Raw genomic sequence first — 19,533 nt, forward strand, 5'->3', positions numbered from 1 at the left:
AGTGTGGAGCCTGCTTGGGATTCTCTCTCTCCCTCTCTCTCTGCCCCTTAACCACTCATGCTCTCTCTCTCAAAAGTAAGTAAATAAACATTTTTCTTTTAAAGCCACTGAAAAGGAAATTTAAAAAAAACGAGGTAATATCTTTTACTGCTGAGTCTGAAAAAAGGTACATCAGTAACAATGTTGGCAAGGGTATGAAAAACTGAGCACTTACTTATTGTGGAAATTTGAATTGGCACAATTTGTGGAGAATTATTTGAAAATGTTTATCAAATTTTAAATTCACATATGCTTTAACCAAGTAATTACGTGATTAGGAATTTGCGTCTTCAATATACACTCATGTCAAAACAAGGACATATGGAAACTGATGTTCCCTACGGCATTAAATCTTTTCAAAAGCTAGCATTACTTGATCATGTACCCAGTACTGGTAACTACAGACCACATGTTGGCCTGATACATGCCAGGCTTTGGTTTAAGCCTTCAGAATACAGTGCATCCCATTTAACCCTTCTAATCCCGTAATCCCAGTACCGTGCAGGAAGCAGTGTCACAGGGTGGAAAGCACTCCTGTGGAACCTGAACGTGCGACTCACGTACTTCCTGGCTCTACCGCTTAACAGTGTGTGATCTCAGAAATAACAGTGTCTTCCACTCAAGTTAGATGCTGTGAGGTTTAAATGTGTCCTTACAACACCACCTAGCACATATCAGGCCACATAGGTGTTTGCAGCTAAGAGTAGTAGTAAAAACAGTAATAAACCCACTCTACGGATGGGGAAGCTGAGGCAGAGATTAAGGGACATGCCTAAGATCACAGAACGGATTCTACAGAATGAGCCCATTTAATCACTATGCAGACATTTACGGAATAATTTATTTTGGCAAAAATGCCGAGTTAGCCTAGAGATCAGGTAACAAGAACAATACACATCAAAAATCAGTGGACTGGTTTCGTAAGTTATAACCCACCAGTACGATGGAGTATTATGCAGATAAACAAAGAGGCCTGAGGTACACGGCTGGTGGAGGGCAAGCTGCAAAGTGAAACGCTAACGTGCACGTCCCAGTGTGTACGTGTTTATATGCCTACGTACACGGAGTGAATCTCTCAAAGAACATCCACATATCAAAGATTACACCTCTAGTGACCAGGGACAGGGTCAGGAAGGCCAAGAGACCGCCGTTTTCTACCCAGGTATCGTCCGCTTTCAAACCGTGCCTTAGGCCATGCTGCTTTCACAAAAAGACCTACACCAGTACCTGCTTTTGCCGACTGGAAGAAATCCAGAGAGGATTTCTGCTTTTGCGGAAAAGGCGAAAAGCGAAACTAGCATTCGGTGTGTGTTCTGCAGCGGGCCGGTACAGAGGCGGTAGGAGCGGAGCCACCCAGCTCCTTCCCCGGGAACCCCGGGAACCCCGGGAACCACACTCAGCATCTCAGCATCCAGCTGCCAGAGCTGTGAACTGTGCGAGCACGTGTGCTTTATCCCGATTTATTTTGTGCATCTGTTTGCAAGACGTGTTCTAAGGTATCAGGGAAGCAAAAGGTTATTTTTGGGGTCTGGAAATGCTCAAAACATTTTCCATATAAATGAATGATACCTGCTTCTTCAGCTTACACCATTTTGGCTTACAAAAGGTTTCACAGGAATGCTCTGCTTTCAGACAGTAGGGGAATCCTGCATTAGATCTTTCTGAACCCAGTAAGCGCATTTCACTTTCCTACAAAACCACCACCACCACGCTGCACACTGAGAAAACAGGCCACCTGGGGGCTCCTGGGGGGCTCGGCTGAGTGTCCGACTCTTGATTTTGGCTCAGGTTATGATCCCAGGATTGTGGGATCCGGCCCCACGTTGGGCTCATGCTCAGCATGGAACATGCTTACTTAAGATGTTCTCTCTCCCTCTTTCCCCCCTGCCCTTCTCCCCCATTTGCTTGCTCTAAAAAAAAAAAAAAAAAAAAAAAAATTGGGGGCACCTGGGTGGCTAAGTCAGTTAAGTAGCCAGCTCTTGATTTTAGCTCAGGTCATGACATCACAGTTCATGGGTTCAAGCCCCACATGGGGCTCTGCATTGAGGGTGCAGCCTTAGAATTCTCTCCCTTTCTCTCTTAAAAAATTTAAATTAACAGACAATAGTCTGTCTAGGGAAAAGAACATATACTTGTGTGTTTCAGTAACCTCTTAGCAAGAAAAGCAGGACTCTGATGCCCTCAGGGTCAAAGGTCTCACAGTTTTCCTTATCCATCTTTCCCTAAATCCTCCCAAACCGTTCTCCATTCTCCCTAGCTGCTAATCTCATGATGCAAATTCCTCCCCTTCACGCCCTGTGTCATTCCGTGTACCTCACTCTCACATTTCAGTCTATTTGCTTCCCTATTCACCACGGGGCCCTTCCAGTGGCCCTGCTCCCTACAGATACCAGGAATGGATACCTCAACCAGCCCCAATCCCCGACACCTGACAGCCGTGCCCCCCTGGGGTTCGCCCCATACAGCAAGTGCTTCTCAGCTTCTCATCGTTCACGAGGATTTCTCTAAGTTCCCTTAACTTACGCCCATCTCTGTGCCTCCCTCTTCTGCCTCATTGATCACTCCAGGTGACATCCTTGTCTTGACACTCACAGAACACGGCACCTGCTTGAAAAGTCTAAGGAGATTAGCCTCCAGCCCTAGTAAAAACACGGGGATGAAAGATGAAGTCCTTCCCCTCCAGGACCCTTGGATTCTAGTCCAGAAGGTAAGCAAACAGACATCTGCAGAAGACTGAGGGAAGCGCTGCGGAGGAAGTTATGTCCATCCACGTCCAGAGGACACCCAGGAAGGAGAGGAGCCGGTCCCGCCACCACTCTCAGCACCTCTGCTCCCAAAGGACTTACATTAGCAATACCAGCACATCCGCCGCCCATACGGAGGTGACTTCGTCCTAAAGATGCACATTAGTCTTCGTGAATCCTCACAAGAGCACTATCTGCAAAGTACTATCTTCACGTCCGTTTTATAGAAGGGCAAGCCAACCCTTAGGAAGTTTAACAATTTGCCCAAAGTCACAGGGAAGGGGCCAAGTAACAGACAAGCGCTGACACAGGGTGCATCATCTAGAAACGTCCACCTTTTCTGACTGTATTAGCACACCACCAGGGATGGGTGCCTAGCGACACAGAGCACGGATCGCAGGGCCACAGTGTCTGAGTTCAAATCACAGCCAGCATTTCCTAATGACCGGGACATCGGCGCTTCAGTTTCCTCATCTGGAAACGGGAGTCAAGCAAGTATTCTCTCGGCATGACAGAACGAGAAGGTTGATAAATCCTCTCTCCATCGTGCTGGTCGAACAGCAAGCAACCGAGAAACCTACTTCATGAAAGCTACTCAACTTCAGGACTTCGTTCAAATTATAAACTTTTACGCTCCAAAACACATCAAGAGAGAGCAAGTCACAGACCAGGAAAACATATTTGTGTATCACATATCTGATAAAGCACGTGCACCCAGATAAAGAACTCTTTAACTGAATAAGACAAATAACCCGATGCTTTAAATGGACGGAAGAGGGGCACCTGGGTGGCTCAGTCAGTGAAGCGTCTGACTTCGGCTCAGGTCATGATCTCATGCTCTCAGCTCTGTGAGTTTGGGCCCCAACAGCTCAGACTAGAACAGCTAGAGCCTGCTTCGGATTCTGTGTCTCCCTCTCTCTGTCCCTCCTCCACTTGTGCTCTGTCACTCTCCATCTCTCAAAAATGAATAAACCTTAAAAAAAAAAAATTTAAATGAACAGAAGACAGGATCAGATCAAAGACATACAAATGGCTAATAAGCACATGAAGAGGTGCTTAATGTTACTGGTCATTAAGAAAACGTAAATTAAAGCCACAGTGATACCACACACATTGTAAGCAAATATGTAGAGAAACTGGAACCACGCTGGTGGGAATACAAAACGGTGTGACGTTCAAACATTTTTCTGTTTTCTTTACTGTGAGGAAAATGATTAAATGAGGGATTAAATACACAGAACAAAAAGATTTAAGACACAGCAGGTACATTTCAGACACCTAGAAATCAGTCCGCATCAGTTCATATGAACCGTCGACCTTCTTTTTCCTACAGCTGTACAGTAACTTGTATCTTGACTTTCGCCTTTTTGTGGCACCATGAGGAAGTGCCTCATTTTATTTCAGTTGCCTGGGTCTGGCTTCTTTCATCATGTGCCCCTTTGGTTGTCTTAAGAAATCCTTCCAGTACTGAAATCATACACTCTTTCTGTATTTCTTATAAAAGTACTGAAGTTTTGCTTTTCACGTGTACATCCTTGATTAATCTAGTATTGATTTATAGAAACGATTAATTTGCATTTTTCCACACGGACAACCAACTGGCTCAACATGTGCACAAAAAAATACTGACCCTGATAAGAATCAATGAAATGCAAATTAAAATAGTAATGACTTTTCACAACTCATATCAGCAAATGTTTTTCTAAATGATGATATTTATCACTTGAAAATGTCTTAATATAGTTGTAAAAAAAAAAAACTTGGTTTATGCAACTCTTAAAAATATTTATCTTCTTTGGGGGTGCCTGGGTGGCTCAGTCAGTTAAGTGTCCGACTCTTGATTTTGGCTCAGGTCATGATCTCTCAGTTTCGTGAGTTCGAGACCCGCCATTGGGCTCTGTGCTGACAGCGCAGAGCCTACATGGGACTCTCTCTTCCTCTCTCTCTCTCTCTCTCTCTCCCCCCCCTCCCCTGCTCGCTCCCACTCTCTCTCTCTCAGAATAAACTTCAAAAAAAGTATTCATCCTCTTTGACACCATAATGCCATTTTTATAACTCTTCTAGAAATAACATAAAACCAAAGCATAACAATGTCTCCTGCATTATTATATATGATAAAAAATAAATTTTAAGAATCAGAAACATTCTAATTTCCAACAGTGTGAGAACTGTAAACAAAATTCTAGCACATCTACACAATGGAACTTTAGGGAACCACTAACATTGAATTTATACAGGGTTATAAATAACATGAGGGAGAAGTTCGTATTGTTCATTTGTTAAGTGCAAAAACACAGGAAACAAAATCATATGTACAGTGTGGTCTCGATTATGTAGAAAGAATAGGGGGGAACAGCAGACCAGAAAGAAATACAGCAGAACTGCCATCTGGACCACAGAATGCTCTGTAAATACTGTTTTCAATACTTTATTTTCAAAATATTCTATAACGAATATAGAGTTTTTAAAAGAATAAGGTCTTGGGGCGCCTGGGTGGCTCGGTCGGTTGGGCATCCGACTTTGGCTCAGGTTGTGATCTCGCGGTCCGTGGGTTCGAGCCCCGCATCGGGCTCTGTGCTGACAGCTCGGAGCCTGGAGCCTGCTTCGGATTCTGTGTCTCCCTCTCTCTGACCCTCCCCTGCTCATACTCTGTCTTTGTCTCTCTCAAAAATAAAAAAAATAAGAAAAAAAATTTTTTTAAAGAATAAGGTCTGTGAGTTTGTTCGTTCTTAACTTACTTTTTTAAAGGGTATGGTGAGTAAAATGCAAGGCCTTTTCTTGGCTTTCAGTTTGGCCATGACTGTACAAAAACATAAATCAGCAGGTAAGAATATTATGTTGTTTTCCTTTCATTAGAACCTAGGCAGCCTTCTCTTTCTCCTCACCCCACCGAAAACAAGTTTCTGCCAATCTGACATTTAATTGTGATGAGTGCATACAGGGTCTGGCCTGAAATATTCAATCTAAGTTTTGCAGAGTTAATTAACACAGACTTAGTATACACTACGAACTCTGAACGAGCAGTAAACCCACCGGCGTTTCAATGACCCTCCTGACTCCTTGCTCGGTTTACATTCCCCGCTAAATCACAGGCCCTCGTAGACTATACCCTCAACTCCCTTCCCCACGCTCACTCTGAAACGCTCTCCTGGCCAGAGGCGGCACTGGCGACATGCAGCTCCGCCCACACCACACCTGACAGGGAAATGTGGCCTGAGAAACACGAAGCCACTCTGCCTGGCCCCACTGCACAGTCCTGACCGTGAACCCCCCAGGTGGCGCCTTAATGCCGCCTGGAAATCCCACCACATTTCTACTCGGCCCCCCACCGACCAACCCACATCTTTCCTCACACCTTTAACGCTTACTCCTCCATCTTTAGTCTCAGCCGATGGCCCAGCTTCCTGCTTCACTGAGAGCACTGAGGACGTGAGGAGAAAATCGGACAGAACCATCCTGTTACTTTACCGACCCACACACCTCTCTAAAGCCCGCCCCCCCCCCCCCCCCCCCCCCGCCGTGGACCAGACCTCCCTCACCTCCCAACCATTTCCCCGCTCTACTGGACCGCTCCTAAAACGACATTTCCCACATACCTGTACAAGCAAACTTGTCCTGACCCTCCTTTCTCCGCCAGCTGTGGTCCCATCTCTTTAATCCCCTTTGCCACAAAACACCTTGGGAAAACAGGCACACGAGGCCTACTATTCCCTTTCTCCCATCTTCCCTTCTACCCACGCCAGAGACCTCTAGCACGTCACACGGAAACTGCTCTGGTCGCCGCCACCCATGACGTCCCCACTGCCAAGCCAGCACCCGTCCTCAGTCCCGACCTGAGATGCTCTCATCAGTCCTACTCAGACCACTGTGCCTCCAATCTCTTCACTCACGCCCCACAGTGACGTCGCTCACCCTCACGCCCGAAACACCACCGCTGTGTCCTCCACTCCCGAATCTGCATCTTTATTCAGCCTGGTTTCAGGCAGCTCCCTCCTCGACATTGCCATTCACTGACTTAGGGATATCCAAGGTAACATGTTCCAAAATGCACTCTGGCTCTTTCCGGTCCCAGCCCCAGATCTGCTCTGCTTGCAGCCTTTCCCTCTCTGGTCTGCGGTGACTCCATTCTTCCGACCGCTCAGATGAAAACGTCCACAACCATCCGGGGCTCTCCTCACACACCCATCCAGGGTCGTGAGGAGAAAAGTCTCGGCTACTTTCGAAATGTATGCAGAGTCCGATCACCTGTTACCGCCACACTGCTCCACGCTACTAGTGCGTCTTGTCCACGTTACTTAACTGCCACCCAACTCGTCTCCTGCTTTCTCCTCTGCCCCGACATTCCCTTCCCAACACAGCCCTGGTGCGTGGGGACTTGGCATGAATGCTGACAGTGCCGCACCTGTGTAATGAAGTCCTGTATCTCTGACCCAGGAGCATCATGTCCTGCGGCAGCACCCATCAAGGCTAACTTGCCGGCTTGAGCACAGGGTGAGATTTCCTACTCGTCAGTTCTTCACGACTACATGTAAATAAAGATAAATGAAAAGTCGTTACAAGAACTGCTTTGACTTCTTTCAGGGCCTCTAGACCTTACACAATGAGCTTCATTTTAAAAAGTAACACGAATATTTACATGGTTGCAAAGGTAAAGAAATTTAAAGGTAACAAAGTTAAGAAAAATGGACTTAAAGTTGCCATATAATTTCAAATTTAGTGAGTTAAGAAGCTCTAGTAAATTTTCAAGTGATACACTCCCACTTTACATCTATTTATTTTTTAAAGAGAGAGAGAGAGAGAGAGAGCGCACGAGTGAGCACACAAGTGGGGGAGGGGCAGAGAGAGGAGACACAGAATCCGAAGCAGGCTCCAGGCTCCGAGCGGTGAGCACAGAGCCCGACGCGGAACTCGACCCCACGAACCGCGAGATCGCGACCTGAGCCGAAGTCGAACCCTTAACCGACTGAGCCACCCAGGCGCCCCAATACACTCCCACTTTATAGGCTATTGACACAAAACTAGAGGGCAGCACTAGAACCAGTCTGCTGTGTGACACTGAGTGAATCTCCTCCCTGAGTCAGTTTTCCCACATGAAATAAAGAGGTTGACCTCTAAAGCACATCCACCCCTAAAAGTACCTGATTCAATGGAAGTAAAAATATGCAGAGACTTAGAAATTTAACCTGCAGGGAACAAATTTTCCATGAGCATTTCAAAGCATCTTTTTAACTGTGTCAAACATATTTCTACTAAGTTGAATATGAAAATGTTCATAAATTCAATCATTTAAAATGCTAACGAACTGGCTCCTAAGAACTGATTAATGAAGCAAATTCACTCTTCTTTAATTTTGTAGTTCAGATTTTAGTATTTAAAAATTTTTTAAGTAGCACACTCGGGGTGCCTGGATGGAGCATACAACTCTTCATCTTGGGGTCGGGTCGTGAGTTCGAGCCCCACGTTGGGTTACGGATTACTTAAAAATAAAATCTTCAAAAAAAGTAGCACACCTCTACACCCGTTCATCACTGTCTATAGGCATATACAGATTAAATTTTTAAGGTATACATTTATACATTTAAAGTATACATTAGAAAGTTAAAACCTCTGTAAGTTCCCTACACAATTTCACTGTGTTCACTGCCTATGACAAAGTAAGGCCTCACTGGTTAAAGTGTCCAGTAGATTAGACCCTTTGAGAATTTTTTTACAAACTACTAACAATTAAGGAAGGCCCAAAGATCTATGTTTGCTGTTGTCATTTTTATTCTGGCTTAAAAAATTGAGGCAAAAACTAAGAAAATCAATATACCGATCCTGGAAGTCCAACATCTGATGAAGAAGAGCTTCAGTCAAGAGAAGGAAACGAAAGGGAAGAAATCATAAAAGAAATTTAAAAAATTTTCCCATAACCGAACAACACAAGCTTACAGACTGAAAGGACCCATGCGATGCTCTGTACACCCAAGAAGAAAAGACAACATAATCAGGCACACCGTAATGAAATTTTAAAATTTAGAAGGAGAGGAGATAATAAGAAGGTACCAAAAGTTCCCCAAAAAAGAGGGAAAAAAATACATACAAATGATTGGGAAACAGCAACTAACTCAGTAACACTGGAAGCTGGTGGTGCAATGTCTTCAAAATTCCAAGGGAACATTTACTTTCAGTATGGCGCACATTTACAGCCAGTGACTTCTTGCGCACCTCCACACTTCTCAGCACCCTTGCAGGGCCATGTGACTGGTTCTGGTAAATGTGTGAGAAAAGTGACATGTGTCACTTCTGGGCCAACCATTTCAGTGCCAGCATATGACCCATCGGCTCCCCTTTGCACCTGCTGTGGTGCCTCAGAGCCATGGGTGATTAACGGGGAACTGCAGGCGAAAGCAGACTGGGTCCAAAGGAAAACGGCAGAGGAGCCCCAGGCCCAGTGTGGACATGGGGAAAGTAAGAAGCAGCCTGTACTTACACACGCGAACCCCAGAGTTCATCCGTCACTGCAGCAGCACCCATTCCATCCTGACTAAACTCATCACCCAGAACTGTGTATGCAGCCAGACTGGAAGTCAGATTAGGTGAAACATACATGGTTTCCCACGAGGTCATTAAAAAAAACACCTCCCCCATCTCCTTTCTCAGGAAGTTATTAGAAGAATGAGCTCCATCAAATCAAGGAAGCAAACTAAGAAACAGAACACAGGTAACCTTGCTTAGGAAAGGGAGAAAAGAATCTCTACGTTGATGTTATAGCTCCTGCTGTTCATTCACCCTGTTTGAGATAACGTCCCCGCCACCCAGGGCTCCTCCCAAACAAAGGTCACCTTCCAAGAGCCAGCTCAACTGTGACATCATCCACAAAGACACAATCCAAACTCCCCACCACCTAAGAGTAAATGAAAACATCCTGCATCAACCACGAGAAGAGTCACCGACATCAGACTCCATCCTTCCTGAAATCTGCTAGAAATGTGGTCCGTGACTTGGAGCAGATTAGTTAACTGCTATTAGTCTCAGTCTCCTCATCATCTGTGTAAAGATGAAGCTGACCAATAATCAGAAGGTTCCTTCTAATTCTAAAATGCAGGGGTGCCTGGGTAGTTCAGTGGGTTAAGCGTCTGACTCTTGATCTCGGCTCAGGGATGATTTCATGATCTGTGAGTTCAAGCCCCGCATCGGGCTCTGCACTGACAATGTGGGGCCTGCTTGGGATCCTCTCTCTCCTTCTCTCTCTGCCCCTTCCCCACTCGTGCACATGTGTGCGCTCTCTCTCAAAATAAATAAACTTAAAAAAAAAAACAACAAAATGCAGTAATTCCGCAAATATACAAAACTACTAAAATCCTAATACAATTCCATGTATGTTACACGCTTACACATTCTGACACTCTGATATTTGGTAATGATGTTATTCCCTAAGTATATGGTTGTCACTTTCAAAAGCAATGTCAACAGATGAAAACGACTATTGTCACAGAATGAAGATATTTCCTTTAAAACCAAAATTAAGCCTTAATAAGAAACATCTCATTACTATAAACACCAAAACAAAATTCACAAAAGGAAAGTCATACAAAGTAACAAGTCTACCAGTGAGAATTCACCTTACGCTACAGGCATATCAGCCCTGTTGCTTCAACCATCCGGTGTTACTGGTGTATCCAGAATAACACCAATCACTGAAGAAACCACCAGCAGGAGTGCCAAAGAGTAGGCCATCTAGGGTCCTTGATGAACACACCTTTTCTAAATAGTTCCAAAGAGTAACATTCAACTCTTAAAATTGTTTTTGATGGAAATCTCTTCTAATAGGAACCATATATTCTTTTCGTTCTCTTAAAAGGGAAACCCTAAGCACAAGTGTGTGTATTAAATACGATCTCATGCTGTGACTCAAGTGCTCTATGTAGACTGATGCCCCTTAAGATGACCGAATTTACCTGCGGGAAAATTTCAGGATGGCATAGTGACGTCTTCAGGATAACGGTTTGTCTCCCAGGCCTTCAGAGATATTCCGTCTTTTCTTCCTTCTTTCTTCTCTACTACTCAACAGTCTGCTCCCAAGGACAACGGCACAGCCACCGCTCCCCAAACATAGTCTCCAAGTGTGATGCCCTTTTAATAATTTTAAGAAAACATTTCAGTGTGATGGCTGTTAACAGTGATTTAAAAAAGATTAAAACAGCAGAAACACAAGAGCCTGGGGCTTTGCAAGCGCACGGAACCTCTGCGTTCTCCGGCTCCCTCGGACTGACTGCGCTGACCCAGTGCCAGGCAGCTCAATGGCTGCTCACGTTTGTAACCCTCACAATTCTGCAGCTGGCACCATTTAAACTTCTGTGGGCTTGTCTCGTCTTTCCTCTTTCATTTTCATTTCTCTTGTCCCGTTGGTCTTACGCCCTTTCCCCACACAGGGCTTCCTTAACAAGAAAAACCAAGTCTTCCATAAAGGTTACTGATTACCCAGAATACTCCTTTTAACTAATCACAGTATATTTTAAACTAATTATTACTATTAGCACTCATTATATTCAAGGCACTGAACCCATTCATTTACACGCATTTCTCATTTAATTTTCACACCAATGCTGAGAAAGGCACTATTACAGTTTTACAGATAAGGCAAATAAGACAGATTTATTTTAAAAACCTCCCCTATAGGGGCACCTGGGTGACTCAGCAGGTTGAGCTTCTGACTCTTGATCTCAGCTCAGGTCATGATCTCAAGGTTTGTGAGTTCAAGCTCCGCATCGGGCTCTGTGCTGACAGTGCAGAACCTGCTTAGGATTCTGTCTCTTCCCCTCTCTGCCCTTCCTTCTCTCTCTCTCAAAATAAATAAACTTTAGAAAAGGGGAGTGGAGCACTGGGTGCCTCAGTCAGGTAAGTGTCTGACTGGATTTCAGCTCAGGTCCTGATCTCGTGGTTCGTGGGACTGGGCCCTGCATCAGCACGGAGTCTGCTTGGGATTCCCTCTCTCCCTCTCTGCCCCTCCCCCACTCATTCTCTCCCTCTCTCTCTCAAACTAAGTAAATAAACTTTAAATAAAAGTTTAAAACTAAAATAAAAACCTTCCCTATAAATTCAGAGCTGAAATTCAAGGCTAGATGCCCAGTCTTTGTGATCACCCAGATGGACACATGAGTGAATGTTGTTGTTACTGGGATGCCTGCTCTACAGGTAAAGAAGGTTCTTGGGGGCACCTGGGTGGCTCAGTCGGTTAAGCGTCCGACTTCGGCTCAGGTCATGATCTCACAGCCCATGAGATTGAGCCCTGCGTCGTCGGGCTCTGTGCTGACAGCTCAGAGCCTGGAGCCTGCTTTGGATTTTGTGTCTCCCTCTCTCTCTGCTCCTCCCCCACTCACGCACTCTCTCTCTCTCAGAATAAACATTAAAAAAAAAAAAAAAAAGACAGTTCTTGGAGTACCTGGCAGGCTCAGTCGGTACAGCATGCAACTCTTGATCTTGGGGTTGGTGAGTCTTAGGAAAAGCTACTGAGCTGCTTGCCACGTTGGGCATAGAGCTTACTTTAAAAAAAAAAAAAAAAGCAGTTCTCATGGTGTGAGGCTACTTGGGCCACGTAGTTATAAAAACTTTGGCATTATTAGTGCCGTGATTCATTTAGCTAAGATCAGCTCAGATGGGGATAAATAAGCAACACAAAAAAAAAAAAAAAACACCAGATTTCTATGATCTACAGCACATCCTTGCCTTTGATGTGTAGATACCAACATAAAAACTATAATCACTTTTTGTCCATGTCCCCACGGGTTGTGTTAGGGAGAGACAGAAGAACCACAGGCCACGGCTGGCCCATGTGGGACTTACATGTGGAGAAAGACCAAAACAAATAAACAAAATAGTTACAGACTGAAATAAACGTTATGAGAAAACATACAAACTGATAAGACCTGATTAGACAGGACTACTGAAGGAGCTGTAAGGAACAGTAAAGACTTCCCTGATGCGGTGAACCTGGCGTTAAGGTCTGAGAATGAACCAACCACAGGAGGAACATGCTAGGCAAACAGAACTACCATGTAAGATGAGGAAGCCACAAGCAGCCTGCAACGTTAGGGAATATAAAGGACAGAGTATAACTATTTGGTGAGACACGAAGGGGGTTCAAGATGAGCTGAAGAACTAGGCGGAAATCTTGTAGCCCAAGACGGAGAGTTTGGATTGTACTTTAAACAAAATATATATTCACAACAACTGTCAGGTGGATTTATTATCCTCACATTAGACCCACAGAAGGAATAAGACTCAGAGGAGACATAGAATGTATTCAAGGTCACAAGGCTAGTAATGCATACTAAAGAGCAAACACCTCCAAAAGGTCCTCGGTTGCAACATGAAGATTGAAATCTTAAATGACTTTATCTGAGTACGTCTGTTCTTGAAACATCAACAAGACCAACAGCCACCTAATATGATTGTTCCAACTAAGTAAAACTTAAGGTTTGTTATGGATCATCAAAGACCCAAACCAAATGTGCCCTTAGTCCTAAAGCCTTCACTGCTCATTAGTGAAACACACCGTACAGAGTAACAAACCACAAAAACATTAATGACAGTTTCACTGTCAATACAATTTAAAACATGTCCCCACTGCTCTTTCGCCTTTACTGCCCGAACTACTCTTTCGATCAATCTAGTCACACAAGAAAGTTCCCCCTTTTTATGCCATACACTAGTACTATAAATTTCTCCCTTGTAAAAGGAGTAATTTCACAAAAGTACTCAGGCACCACAGATGTGCCATTTCCAAAACTGGAAAAAGATTAGGGATGAGGACCAAGAAATGAAATAGATAATCTTCGCTTCCCATAAAAGATGCAACAAACAGGGGCACCTGGGTGGCTCAGTCGGTCGGTTATGGCCCGACTCTTGGTTTCAGCTCAGGTCATGACCTCACAGTCCATGAGATCGAGCCCTCCATTGGGCTCTGTGCTGACAAGAAGAAGGAGCCTGACTGGGATTCTCTCTTTCTCTCTGCCCCTCCCTCGCGTATGCTCTCTCTCCCTCAAAATAAATGAACTTAAAAAAAAAAAAAAAAAAGACACAACAAACAGAACAGCAAAAGGTGATCATAGCTTAGGTTGTTACTTACCTACCTAACTTTATTACGTATTAAAAGAGATGCACACACATCCATTAGTCGTACTATATTATAAACAACATGGGGTATCTGACCTCATACGCAACATATTCGTGTATCAACCCATTTCACATGACTGTGTATTTGTGAGACAACAGTAATTGCCACAGATTCACAAATGGACCTAACATTTCCTATTTTCAGACTATACCGTGACTTTTTAAGATCACACAATTACTCCTATGAGCAAAATCAAAGATACCCACCATTAGTAAATAAAAGTTTCCCGAAAACTCACCACAATGGAGAAAACTACCGGTTTTCTCTGAGGAATGACGTTACATAACAAGACAGTCTTAAGCAGACTCTTGCTTCTGTTCCCCAAAAAGGCGGCTGTTAAAAGGAACACTCAGGATGGCAAAATGAGGAGGAATCCAGTGAGTACTGCAGAGCTTTTCCTCTGAGGTCATGGCACAGCCCAAGTCGCTACGGCCCAGGTCAAGGGCACCCAAACCCTTTCTCTGCCACTCCCTGCAAGGTGCTGCCTCGGGAGGGTGCCACGTGACATCCCAGGGTGTGCCCCTGGTTCCCTCGGAGGCCATGTTAAGGCCTGCCCTATCTTCCCACCAGAAGAAGAGGAAAGGGGCAGTGCGAGGTACCCCCACCGATTTAGAAGGCACTTACAGATGATAATAAAAGGAAAAAGTATTTCAAAAGAGACGCCAAATGGAGACCTAAAAGGGGTTAAGGGTTCATCCTTAACCAGACCACACCGTGGACAGCACTTGCCAAACCCCAAGTTCTTCTGAGAAAGGTTATCAAGCGCAGGATCAGCGAGCCAGCTTCCCCAAAGGCAGAAAACGTTAAGGATAGTATCAGGGGTTGGGGCCACGCACTGTGTTTGGAACAGCGACAGATCCTGAAAGTTACAGCATTCACACTCGGTGATGCAGCATGAGAAAATCAGAAAGCACACAGGAAAAGAGGTGTCTCACAGGCCACCTTCTCGTGGTTTTTCTCTGTGAAACTTGGTGAACAACATCCCTGATGTTTCTAAACAGCGCTGACTCTCCATAGCACTAAGTACTCCATTTAAAATTCATTCATTCAAATCAGCTAAGTGGATTCCACGTCGTTCTTTGTCGGTTGTTTCTTTTTTTTTTTTTAAGTCAAGATATATTCATGCTTACTACGGTGGAGAACACCTCGGATACTTCATCTCGAAGTAGACGGCAGTTTACTTTTGTCTAATTACAAAACAGAGCTGTATTCCAAGAAACACAGGCAATTAAAAACGGATCTGGTGTCTCATTCACAATTTTATTGGGATTACTACGTCCTGCGTCCTCACACAAAGTAGCACGTTGCCCTCCCCAGGGTGGACGCTCAAGAAACACTCGCTGAACCGAATTCAAACGTTCTCGGTCTCACTACCGGAAGCCTGGGTTTCGCCACATATTCCCACCTGGCCCCTAATCCCACAAGGTGGGGGCGGGAGCCCCGCGTTTCCCATTCCGACTGAACGCGAAGTTGGCACCCGGCCTGCTGCACACATTCCAAGTTCTGTGCCAGGACCTGCCACCGAGAAACGTCAATAGTTGTGCTACCTAACGAGCCACAATGGTGCCCCTGAAGTTGCCAACTCCTGAAGCAAATTGAAAATTAAGGCCTGTCTCGGCGCCAGGGGCAGTTTCGAATTCCACAGCCCCCACATCCGCGTAAGTGAATCCTATCCGGCGGCCCCGTCACGCGCTGCACACACGGGGGGCCCCGCGCGACCTCCCGGCGGGCGGGGGCGGCGGCGGCGGCGGCGGCCCCGACGCGGCCTGGGCCCTCCCGAGCCCGCCCTGCGGCCCCTGGACGGCGGCCGGGGGGCCGGCGGCCGGGGCCGGGCCGCGCGGGGCCGAGCGGCGGGATGCGAGCCGCGCAGGCCCCGCGCCGCCGCCCCAGGCCTCGCCGAGCCCCGGCCTCTCCGCGGCGGGGCTGCGGGCAACAAAGGCGGAGGCCCGGCCCGGCGCGCCGCGGACAGGGGGAGGCCGAGGGGTCGGGCCGGCGCCCGGCGGAAGCAGGCCTCGGCCCTCCCCGGCCCCGGCCTCCCCGCCGCCCGGCCCGGCTTCCCGGACGCCGCTCCCCGCCGGCCCCCCCGCCGGCCCCCCCGCCCGCGGACCCGCCGAGGCGGCCGGGGCCTCGCGCCGGCCGGGACCCCGGGCTGCAGGCGCGCCGGACGGCCTCCCCATGCCGGCGAGCGCCGCATCCGCCCCCGCCGCCCCGAGGGGAGCAGCAGCCCCCCGCGGCCAGTTTCCCGGGTTACGGAGAAGAGGGAGCGGAAAGCAAAGCCCAGACCCAGCCTCCGACTCGGCTCCGCAGACGCTCACCCGGCGGCGGCCCGCTCCGCTTCCTCGCCCAGCGCCGGCGCGACTGCCGCGCTCGTCCCTCCTCTCCCGCAACTCCTCCTCCCGCCTCCTTCCTCCTCCTCCTCCTCCTCCTCCTCCTTCTCCTCCAGGAGGGGCGCGCGGCGGCGCCCGGGCCCGTGCGCGGAGCGGCAGCGGAGGAGCCGCGCGGAGGCCGCCCCGCGCCCTCCACTCGGCCCGCGGCGCAGGCGGGCTTCCCGGCGCTGGGGGCGGGCCGGGCGGGGGGCGTCCGGGCGCCGGGGGCGGGGACGCGCGGGGTCGCGGGCGTTGGGGAAGGGGGGGAGCGGGGGCGCGCGGGCGCCTGGGTGACGGGGAGGTCGGGGGCCGCTCCGGGCCGAAGGGCGTGTGCGGGGCGTCTGAGGGCCGGGGGCGCGCCGGGTCTGGGAGCGTGCGGGGGTCGTGGGGGCGGGGGTGCTGTGGGTCAAAGAGGGGCGTTCGGCGGCTGGACTCGGGGGTCCGAGCTGGGTCCAGCCCGGAGCCCCCCTGCCCGTGCGGGCTGGTCCAGCCGCCCCTTCCGTGCTCGTTCTTCCTCGCTGCCTCCCCTCCTCGGGTGGCCCTGGCTCGCGCGGAGGAGAAAAATCTTCTGGGCCCTCGGGCGCCGGTCCTCCCCTTGCCCCTGCGGCGGGGCGGCGGCCTCCGCGCGGCCAGGGTGCGCCCACCTGGCGCGGGGACCCCGGCCTGGAGGTCTCCGCGGGCGGGGGGTTGGGGGGACCGAGGACAGCCGGAGCAAGCGAGCCGGAGCAGGGCCACTGTGGGGAAGCCCTTCCCCACGCCTTCTCTAGCTTAATCGTGAGATGTGCTTGCTGGAAGAAAACTTACTGCTTGTTTCAAGCCGTCTACTTTTCCATTTAGTCCTTTTAGTGTTTTGCACCATAGTTCATTCGCTATTGTTTGTGCCGCTGAATCTCAGGGTAGTGGGATGTCAAATTGCACGTTGGTAACTTGACTCATTTCTTTGGAAAGTGGCTGAACGCGCCCTTACGTATAGCAGTCACAGCAAATTTGGTTTTTTGCCAATGAGAAGCTACAGAAAAATGTTCATTTCTCTTGTGATGAAAAGCGATTAAAGATGGGTATCTTTAAAATGTAGCTTAAGAATTATTGTTGACTTTAAAAGTTGTGTTTCTGAAATGGGACCTTTAAAAAAAAAGAAACATGAGGCTAGGGAAAAAAAGTCTTAATGTTACAGCATTAATTTACATCTCAATTGTATCTCAGTAAAGCATCCAGTTAAAGTTCAAATAGTTGACCTTAATTTCTATAAATATCACAATACTCATTTGAACAAAGTGTAGATTAATAATGTAAACATTGGATTAGCAAGTGATTCAATCGGTTTTTATGATTAAACAATACATGGAAGGTTGGTGTCGTTTGTTGTGTGTGATTCGCGAGATCCTTGTTATCATCTTCGGTTCTTACTTGAATTTGTGCATAAACCTGTACCATTATGGTTATCCTGATCCAAATGCCACTCCATTCTCAAATAACTCATTACAGTGAATGCAGACTAAATAGAATGGTCAGAGAAGTTAGCAGTAATAACAACTAATGATAAGAAAAGCAAACTTTTCAACTCCACCCTCTCTTGCTTTAAGCTGCCTCATAAGGATAGATTAGTGATCTATCATCTGATCCAAAGAAATCGCTAGCAGTTGGGTGTGCCAAGGGCCTGGTGAGCCCTGAGCTAGCATAGCACTGTGCTGGCTCCTCCAGCAGATAGGGTCAAACCCTGGGCTTCTGAGTCTGTCAGCTGGCCAGCATCCTTGGCTTTGATAGTTCATATAGTTGTGTGACCTTAACCAAGGTTCTCAGTTGTGACTTCAGTTTCTACTTGTAAAGAAGCAGGGTAGGGAGTCAGTTTTGATATTAACTATGTCAGATAGCTGTGAGGATTACATGAAATAATGCACAAAATCCACTTAATTTGGTGCCTGGTCCAGAAGGATTATCATTACTAGGTAATGTATATTTTATGAGACCAGCATTGCACGAAGCGCTTTTAAATATATAATCTCCTCTAATTTTAACCATTATCTATAAGGTCAGTGTTTTCATTTCCACATTACAGGTGAGAAAACCGAGACTTCTTGTATGTTAGTAGTAGTTCCCAAAGTCACACAGTGCCATGGGGCAGAACTAAAATTCAGACTTAGGTCTCTCTGACTCCAGAATGTGAGCTCTTAACCACTAGATTAAAATAATAGTGATAATCATATTAGTAATACAGCAACAATGTTAGGGTAGAGTTACTAGTGGCTAAATATTAAAATTAAAATCTATTAAAATCTTCATGCTTGGCTGAATTCCAAATGCTTCTTGGCTATAGACACGTGTTCTCATCCAACCCTTCCTTTTATCAGCAACCTAATCTCCCTTTGGGGGAAATCTTATCCTGGCTTATCCCCAGCACAGCTGAGAAGCACACTCCGCACTGAGACTGCTGATTAGACTCTAACCCTGGAGCAAGCGATGCAAACGGGGAGGGTGCCTGGGAGGGGAAGGGGGTTGGACACACCCTAGTAGGGTACTGGACCAGATTGTTCCTAGTGCCAGCCCCTGACAGCCTTCTATTTTGCTCCAGACAACCAAATTCTGTTGTTTGCAACTGAAAACGCTGTGTCATTAGATAAAAATACTTGCTAAAAATGGTGATGGCCGAGGGTCCTATTGAAGCTGTCCCTTTAGGGGAGCATAGTTCCACCTTTCCTCCTAAAGTTGCAGCTTCTAGAGCCAGAAAGACCTTTATTGGTCATCAACAATATCCTCCTTTTATGGAGGAGGAAACAGACTCAGAGGTCATATGACTCGTCCAAGATGACAAAGTTAAAAGCAGCTGAGTCATGACTTGAACTGCATGCCATCTCTTTAAAGTCTGGTTTGATTTCTAGTATTAAATAAACGTCTTCCCTCCTTCCAGAAAGGCGGCGGGGGGTGGGGGGGGGGAAGAGCCGAGACTTGAGAAAATTGGGTGGAAGCAGGATGGGGTACGCTGGCAGCTTTCCACCCTCCGGGCCCCTGGGGGAAGCTGCCCGAATTAGCAAAACTCCACACCCTCCACTTCCCTTTCCCCTTCCCATCCACTGCCCTCTGCTGCCTCCCACCTTCCTGTCTTTGAGGATCCCGAGCTATCCTCTACTCATACATGTTCCTTCTTTGGTACATCTGCTGTGTTGAAGAGTGTCCCCCAAAGGTTCGTGTCCTCCCCAGAACCTCAGAATGTGACTTTGTTTGGATATTG

The 19,533-nt window shown here is 47.2% G+C and overlaps 1 protein-coding gene across 4 annotated transcripts in view; it reads right to left on the reverse strand.

Moving 5' to 3' along the window:
- SOCS6 (suppressor of cytokine signaling 6) overlaps positions 1-16,383 on the reverse strand; it is a 35,666-nt gene extending 19,283 nt beyond the window's left edge. Inside the window, exons 1-4 of one of the 4 annotated variants that reach the window (XR_006963294.1) lie at positions 16,257-16,383; positions 10,724-10,898; positions 7,186-7,305; positions 5,425-6,204 (exon numbers count right to left, since the gene is read on the reverse strand). The gene's annotated coding sequence lies outside the window, so the exon portion shown is untranslated. Of the gene's footprint in view, positions 1-5,424; positions 6,205-7,185; positions 7,306-10,723; positions 10,899-12,207; positions 13,572-16,256 lie in introns of those variants that run through there. The other 3 variants (XM_047086317.1, XM_047086314.1, XM_047086315.1) reach the window with 3 other exon arrangements.
- Positions 16,384-19,533: the final 3,150 nt, after the last annotated feature.

The sequence above is a fragment of the Lynx rufus genome, unplaced genomic scaffold, assembly GCF_022079265.1.
Source record: "Lynx rufus isolate CCGP_SWC_20201006 ecotype Redwood Valley unplaced genomic scaffold, mLynRuf1.p SCAF_20, whole genome shotgun sequence".
In the NCBI taxonomy this organism is placed as follows: Eukaryota; Metazoa; Chordata; class Mammalia; order Carnivora; family Felidae; genus Lynx; species Lynx rufus.